Here is a 7,911-nt window from a genome sequence, read left to right as displayed (position 1 = left end):
AAGAACTCCCACTTAGATAGACATCCCTCTAATCATCTAAGTGATCACGTGATCCAAATCAACTAAACCATGTCCGATCATCACATGAGATGGAGTAGTTTTCAATGGTGAACATCACTATGTTGATCATATCTACTATATGATTCACGCTCGACCTTTCGGTCTCAGTGTTCCGAGGCCATATCTGCATATGCTAGGCTTGTCAAGTTTAACTCGAGTACTCTGTGTGTGCAAAACTGGCTTGCACCCGTTGTATGTGAACGTAGAGCTTATCACACCCGATCATCACGTGGTGTCTCGGCATGATGAACTATCGTAACGGTGCATACTCAGGGAGAACACTTATACCTTGAAATTTAGTGAGAGATCATCTTATAATGCTACCGTCGAACTAAGCAAAATAAGATGCATAAAGGATAAACATCGCATGAAATCAATATAAGTGATATGATATGGCCATCATCATTTTGTGCCTTTGATATCCATCTCCAAAGCACCGTCATGATCACCATCGCCATCAGCTTGACACCTTGATCTCCATCGTAGCATCGTTGTCGTCTCGCCAACTATTGCTTCTACGACTATCGCTACCGCTTAGTGATAAAGTAAAGCAATTACATGGCGATTGCATTTCATACAATAAAGCGACAACCATATGGCTCCTGCCAGTTGCCGATAACTCTGTTACAAAACATGATCATCTCGTACAATAAAATATAGCATCATGTCTTGACCATATCACATCACAACATGCCCTGCAAAAACAAGTTAGAAGTCCTCTACTTTGTTGTTGCAAGTTTTACGTGGCTGCTACGGGCTTAGCAAGAACCGTTCTTACCTACGCATCAAAAACCACAACGATTTTTCGTCAAGTGTGCTGCTTTAACCTTCAACAAGGACCGGGCGTAGTCACACTCGATTCAACTAAAGCTGGAGAAACAGACACCCACTAGCCACCTGTGTGCGAAGCACGTCGGTAAAACCAGTCTCGCGTAAGCGTACGCGTAATGTCGGTCTGGGCCGCTTCATCCAATAATATCGCCGAATCAAAGTATGACATGCTGGTAAGCAGTATGACTATTATCGCCCAAAACTCTTTGTGTTCTGCTCGTGCATATAACATCTACGCATAGACCTGGCTCGGATGCCACTGTTAGGGAACGCAGTAATTTCAAAAAAATTCCTACGATCACACAAGATCTATCTAGGTGATGCATAGCAACGAGAGGGGAGAGTGTTGTCTATGTACCCTTGTAGATCGAAAGCGGAAGCGTTATGACAATGCGGTTGAAGTAGTCGTACGTCTTCACGATCCGACCGATCCTATCACCGAAGGTACGGCACCTCCGTGATCTGCACACGTTCAGCTCGGTGACGTCCCACGAACTCTAGATCCAGCTGAGGTTGAGGGAGAGTTTCGTCAGCAGGACGGCGTGATGACGGTGTTGATGAAGTTACCGATGCAGGGCTTCGCCTAAGCACCGCAATGATATGACCGAGCTGGAAATTTGTGGAGGGAGCACCGAACATGGCCAAGACAACTATCAACTTGTGTGTTCTAGGGTGCCCCCTGCCCCCGTATATAAAGGAGCAAGGGGGAGGCCGGCCGGCCCTCATAGGGCACGCCCCAAGTAGGATTCCTACTAGGAATCCTATTCCTAGTAGGTTTCCAACAAGGAAAGAGAGGAGGAAGGAAGGAGAGGGCATGAGTATTGTACTATAATGTGTAATAACAACCCATAATACAATAAGTTTAGATATATTAAAACTGAGCACCCTTCCAGCCCTCTTAGGCCATCAGCATTTCTAGCCGTTAGATCGTCACTTTTAGTCATTTTTAGCCGTCGGATTCGCTGTTAGTCCCACCTAAATCTCGTCCGCGGGCTAACTCGCGCGTCAGGCTGCGCTGGCCTTTTCGGGCCGCTGCTCCGGTGGCTTTCTTGAGTGTCTCACGTTCAATTGGGCCTACTGGCCTACTGGGCCTCAAACCCTACCGAAGGGTCTCTCCACCCCCATCCCCGTGGCTGTTGTTCATCCCCGTCCCTTTCGCTCTAACCTCGCCAAAGTCGCCGCTCCTGCAGTCCTTCGGCGCCATCCAATCTCACGCCAGACTCCCGCGGTAGGAGAGGAGAGTATGAACGAAGTTCCTTGCAGCGGCAGCGGCAGCGACGAGGAGCCCTTTCTGTTTCCACCTCCTTTCTTTCGTGGATGCCGTGTCTTCTTTGCCCGTCAGAGCCCAGATCTGGCTGTGGTTTGACTGGTGGGTCCCTTTTGAACGCCCCCTCTCCTCCTTTCCATCTCTTTATGGGATGTACAAGTTCTCATATTTCTTAGATCATCGTTCGAGAGAAGAGATGGGAAGAGATTGATTCCTGCATTAAGAATCTGTCCAAAGACACTAAGATTCGTTTCTGTATTGAGATCTCTTCTTTAGTTATGACTGAATTTTCCCAAGAGCTCCTTTTGTAATCTATGATGTCAATATCCAAGAAATTTGAACCGGAGTTTTCATACTTTAGTAACTGAATTTCATTGATCCAATGATAATATTGTAATCTGTACAGACTTCCTGTGATTTCTGACCCAACTCAACTCTATACAAACGTCCTGACTGGTGGTGATTCTGTTCAGGGAGAAGAAAATATACAATTCATTGTGGCACTGTTAACGCTAGCATCAGGAGGTTGTTCATGTCATCAAAATGTGCAACCAGAATGAAAGTGCAACTACACTGCAGCTTCTTCGAGGTATGCAGAGTATGTCCTCTCATACACCCTGTTCTTAATCTGTCAATTATATCCTAAAGATATGGGTTCACCAGGTACAAAGAACATCTTAATGGGATTTCAAAAAAAAATGTCCATCTTATTAGTGTTAGCTCCCTATTTTATTCTCCATGGAACCCTCTCCTTAATTAAGACAGGGTATCCTTAAAAAGAAATGTAAGACGAAGGAGGGTAGAGGAGATCGAGGAGGGAGGGGGCCGTTGCGAGGAGATAGTTGGAGGTCAAGCATTGGCATTGGAGACAAGGATCCGCGAGCGGGAGAGGCGACGCTGGGCCGGCCATTTCCACTGCGTCGGCAGAAGCCAGCGGAGTGAGCTCGTCAGCGTGGCATCGAACTATACAATGAAGTCAGAGTCCAGCCAGATCGTTTGCAAGGTGTGCATCCCCAAATCCATCTCCTTCTTTACTCCCTTTGATTTCAATTTCCAGCAAGTGCTTTTCGGCCAACTAGCAGCGAACTATCCGTCCAAGTCAACATGATAAGCCCCCTTCCCTTCTTGAGATTGTTATCTGTATTGTTTGATTTTTTTATTCACTGCGGCTGGACATGATGTTGGCAAATACAGTAGAGATCATGGGCTGAGACAATACAATAGAGATCATGTCGACGCTGGAAATTTTGCTTTTTATAAAAGCAGGACAGTTAAGAAAATTGCTTATATTTTATTCTTCATTTATATATCAGTTGAAGAAACTTTATACATTGGTTCCTAATTTGATGCAAATAACCAAACTGAATGGACATTATTTAGCATCCAAGCACGGTGCGCAGTGCACCAGATCTGAGGCAACACCGCCACCTGCAACTTGTCCTCCTTGGTCCGATTCGCCACCCTGCATCCCCCAAAACCTCATAAGATGCATTTATGTAATGATAAGAGCAGTACAATGAAAGTCCCAAATTTGTATAGAAACAAAACTGAAAAGGGACAATGTACTGCACCCGTAATATTCAGGCAAGTCTCTCAAAAGAAAACAGTTCAATCATAAACTGTATATTTGGTGAAGCGGTTAATATAGACTTGAAATTACAAGTTTAGAATTCGCTTCGGACTTTCTAATTTAGAAGTATTTAAGTTTAAATTCAATAAGAATTCTGAACTGCACACGCTGTAGAATGTTGTTCAAGAAAGGATTGTTTACATCTAAGCAGACTACTTTGATGCAATATGGGTTTGTAAATAACCTGTCAGCAACATTATCTGTTATTACCTTCTTGAAGCTAGCAACATGGTGTTCCTTTTATTGGCCCATATTTATTCTTATAGCCTTTGGTTCTTCACTTGTGCCAACTGATTTCTTATCTTCAACCTCTGCTTATTTGCATATGTCCTTAATGTTGCTTCCTTTTCCTGGAGAGGCTAGACTTCATATTTTTTTGCCACTACAACAATATTTTTTTTACTATGTAGTGAAATAAGGGACCGACAACTGAATATTTTTATGCCAACACACTTCTTGCTGGTGTGTCCTTTTATCAATAACATGCTTGCTTCTCAAGAGACGCAAACTGTACCCGATTAAGAACGAGAACAACAACCTTTGCTTCTACTAGGTACTTTCATTTATTGACATTCACCTGCTTGTGTTGTTAACATTTAGTTCCATCTATCCATCAATTAGTTATTAGTTTTTGTATATTTAAATTAAGCGTTGGGGAAGAGTAGCAAATCATAAATTTGAAACATGTATCCTCGCATTTGTGACTATCTTATAGTCCATGAATAAATAGTTACTACTTCATTGGCGCAGTATTATTTGCCGAAATCCCTTTGGGCCAATATTTGACATGTCTTTATTTCCTCCTTTCCCTTATACAAATATTAAATTTTGGCCTGGGCTTATGTTTTTACTACCCCTACAGATCATTATTTATTGTAATTTTTCTGCAATTTTCTATATCGCCTGTTCTGGTTGCACTAAAACTTTCTTCTGCTAATATAATTTTTTTCACATTCTGAGGTTTATCTATCCTTTTTTGCATGTGAAGATAGAAATGAGGTTTTTAGATAAAAGGCTAAGCTCTGAGGAAACATGCCTTGAAAAGGTTCATGCATAGTTTGGAAAGCTAATTAGTTAAATGTTGCGTTCGATATTCTCAAGCATCTCCTCGATTTTATCATTACCAATTTGAGACGATTTTCTTTGTCTCGGTTTAAGGCTATTTAGCCTTCAGTTCATGACCAATCTCATAATTTGCTCTAAATGATAGAAGTTTTCACTGCACGAGTGGTTTGGCCTGTTAGAAACAGTTGTAGTGTACTCATTTGTTGGGAGTGTGAGTGCTCATCGCACTATGTATTGTAGAAATCCACTGGATTAGCCAACGGTATGCTGCACCGTTTGTGCACCGTTTGCTTCAAAACAATCCTGGTATATTTACTGATTATACAATTCTTTGATTTCCATTGGTCATTTTTCTCTTTGTGTTCTCAACTCTATATGATATCTATTTTTCTTAAATTTTGTGCAGCAAATGAGTAAGAGCTATTACATTGTACATGCTACTTATCACCTTCATTGTTATGTTGTGAACAAAGTTGAACTGTTTGGGCTTGTGAAAAAGGTAGAATTTACTAGCCGTGTCATGAGATATGGCCCTTTTTAATGGCATACCATATGAAGATTCTTTTAGTCAGTAGAACTTCTATGCATGACTTCAGCACATTACATCTTCATTCGGTGAAGGATGTCATTGGAATTTTCTTCATTATTTAACCAAGTGAAGGATAGCATCACACAATGGTGTAGTCTAGGATAGCGATACCTACATTTTGATTTTTGCACAATACATTGCAATATAATATACATGATTTTAACTTGGTACTTTTGATGAATTTTATCTCAAGTTCTTCAATGATAATATTGTTTCCGCTTGTTGCTTAAAGCTGTTTCCCAATCAAAAAAATCTTCTATCTTTCGGTTTGTTTCCAGCAATGTGTATTGTTAAATTATCTATGTTGCTATTATTTTGGAAATGAAGAGACTATTCTTATGATATTGGTTAAAATACTATTTGCTAGACACTTTTACTTCAGATGTATGGTTATTGTTGATACTAAAATCTATTTTTTATATTAGTGGTTTAGAAAAACATCTATTTTTAAATTTTATTTTTGTGCCATGATATACCTGTCATTCTATTGCCATAATGGACGGGCGCGGCAATGCGCGCCATCGATGATCTAGTATCAATATAAAAGCATGATGCAAAATGGGCGTATCAACTCCCCCAAGCTTAGACCTCGCTTGCCCTAAAGCGAAAGCCGAAATCGAAAAGTATGTCCACATGTTTAGAGATAGATGTATTGATAAAATAAAATACGGGCACGAGGGCATCATGATCATCTTTAGAACGCGAACATATATTGTCATATAATTTCTTATGCTAAAGTAACAATTCATTCACAAGGTAAAGTATGAATCATAAACTTCATTGAAAACTAACAAAACTATGATCTCAGTCATTGAAGCGATTGCAATTTATCATAACATCGGAAAGAGTCAATATAAGAGCCTTTTAGCAAGTTCACATACTCAACTATCATTTAATCTTTCACAATTGCTAACACTCACGCGATACTTATGGGTTTAAAGCTTCAGTCGAACACAGAGAAAGATAGGGGCTTATAGTTTCGCCTCCTAACCTTTTACCTCAAGGGTAATGTCAACAATAATACTTTATGATAACCTACACCTGAGTGGATATATATACCTGGATCTCTCCAACACATAGTGTTTGCCATAAGAAAAAGTGTAAAAAGGAAAGGTGAAGATCACCATGACTCTTGTATAAGGGTAGGAGATAAAAGTAAAAAAGATAGGCCCTTCGCAGAGGGAAGCAGAGGTTGTCATGTGCTTTTATGGTTGGATGCACAAAATTTTAATGCAAAAGAACGTCACTTTACATTGCCGCTTGTGATAAAGAACTTTATTATGCAGTCCGTCGCTTTTATTTCTTCCATATCACAAGTCCGTATAAAACTTATTTTCTTCACACTAATAGATCATACATATTTAGAGAGCAATTTTTATTGCTTGCACCGATGACAACTTACTTGAAGGATCTTACTCAATCACTACAAAAAAAAGACACATCCGTGACATTTTGGGCCGAACGAATTTTTTTCTGTCATACATATGACACTTCTATGACGATAATTGTGACAAAACCCGGTATCATCATAGATGTGGTGGGCTCCTACTTTTATGACAAAAAATCACGACAGATAATGGGCTTTTCGTCCTGGGCGGACCGGAGACGCAGCTGCATGACATTCTTTGGGCCGTCCATGACGGAAAAAACCGTGGTAGAAGCGAGGGGGAGGAAAATTTCGGGGAGTTGCCGGTTACGGTAGGAGGTCGGGGGCCGAGCCATGCGCGTTTCTCTCGTACACGTGCGAGGCGTTGGTTTTAACTGAACCCGAGCGAGGTGTTGGGCTCTAACTGAACCCGAGCGATTGCACTGCAGGCTACGCGTTACTAAACCCGAGAGATCGATCGATGGCTGTTAACTGAACCTGATGGAGCGATTCCTTCGCTACTGCTGCTAACTGAAGCCGGTCGATTGGATGAATAGTGAGCATTGTGGGGAGGGGGGGGGGGGGGTTGGATGAACAGTGAGCGGTGGCGTTGCCTCTGGATGAACAGGACCCCGTGGTGTGGAGGGCTGGATGAACAGTAGACGATGGAGGGGTGGCCGTGGAGGGGTGGTTGAACAGGACCCCGTGGTATGGAGGGCTGGATGAACAGTAGACGGTGGAGGGGTGGTTGAACAGTAGCCGGTGGAGTAGCGCGCGGTGGAGGCTGGATGAACAGGAGCCCGTGAAGGCTGGAGGAGGTCGACGGTGGAGATGAACAGTATCCCGTGGAGTCCCGTTTTGCGGTACGCCACACCCCTCCCGATGAACAGGACCCCCATTTCGACCGTAGGAGGTCCGTTTCGTCCGTTTTGCGGTATGCCACACCCCTCCCGATCAAAAGGACCCCCGTTTCGATCGTAGGAGGTCCGTTTCGCCCGTTTTGCGGTACGCCACACCCCTCCCGATCAACAAGACCCCCGTTTCGACCGTAGGAGGTCCATTTCCTCCGTTTTGTGGCACGCCACACCCCTCCCGATCAACAG

At 42.5% G+C, this 7,911-nt stretch overlaps 1 long non-coding RNA gene across 3 annotated transcripts; it reads left to right on the top strand.

Moving 5' to 3' along the window:
* Window positions 1-2,016: 2,016 nt before the first annotated feature.
* LOC123091426 (uncharacterized) lies at window positions 2,017-5,859 on the top strand. Of its 3 annotated transcripts, none has more exons than XR_006443101.1 (3): window positions 2,017-2,260; window positions 2,632-3,161; window positions 4,199-5,859. It is a non-coding gene; the product is annotated as an uncharacterized lncRNA (long non-coding RNA). The 3 variants fall into 3 exon arrangements; XR_006443102.1 differs by having other exon boundaries at window positions 2,632-2,747; window positions 2,924-5,854; XR_006443100.1 differs by having other exon boundaries at window positions 2,632-2,747; window positions 2,920-5,853.
* Window positions 5,860-7,911: the final 2,052 nt, after the last annotated feature.

The sequence above is a fragment of the Triticum aestivum genome, chromosome 4B, assembly GCF_018294505.1.
Source record: "Triticum aestivum cultivar Chinese Spring chromosome 4B, IWGSC CS RefSeq v2.1, whole genome shotgun sequence".
NCBI classification, from domain to species: Eukaryota; Viridiplantae; Streptophyta; class Magnoliopsida; order Poales; family Poaceae; genus Triticum; species Triticum aestivum.
This window is presented reverse-complemented; position numbering and strand designations above follow the sequence as displayed.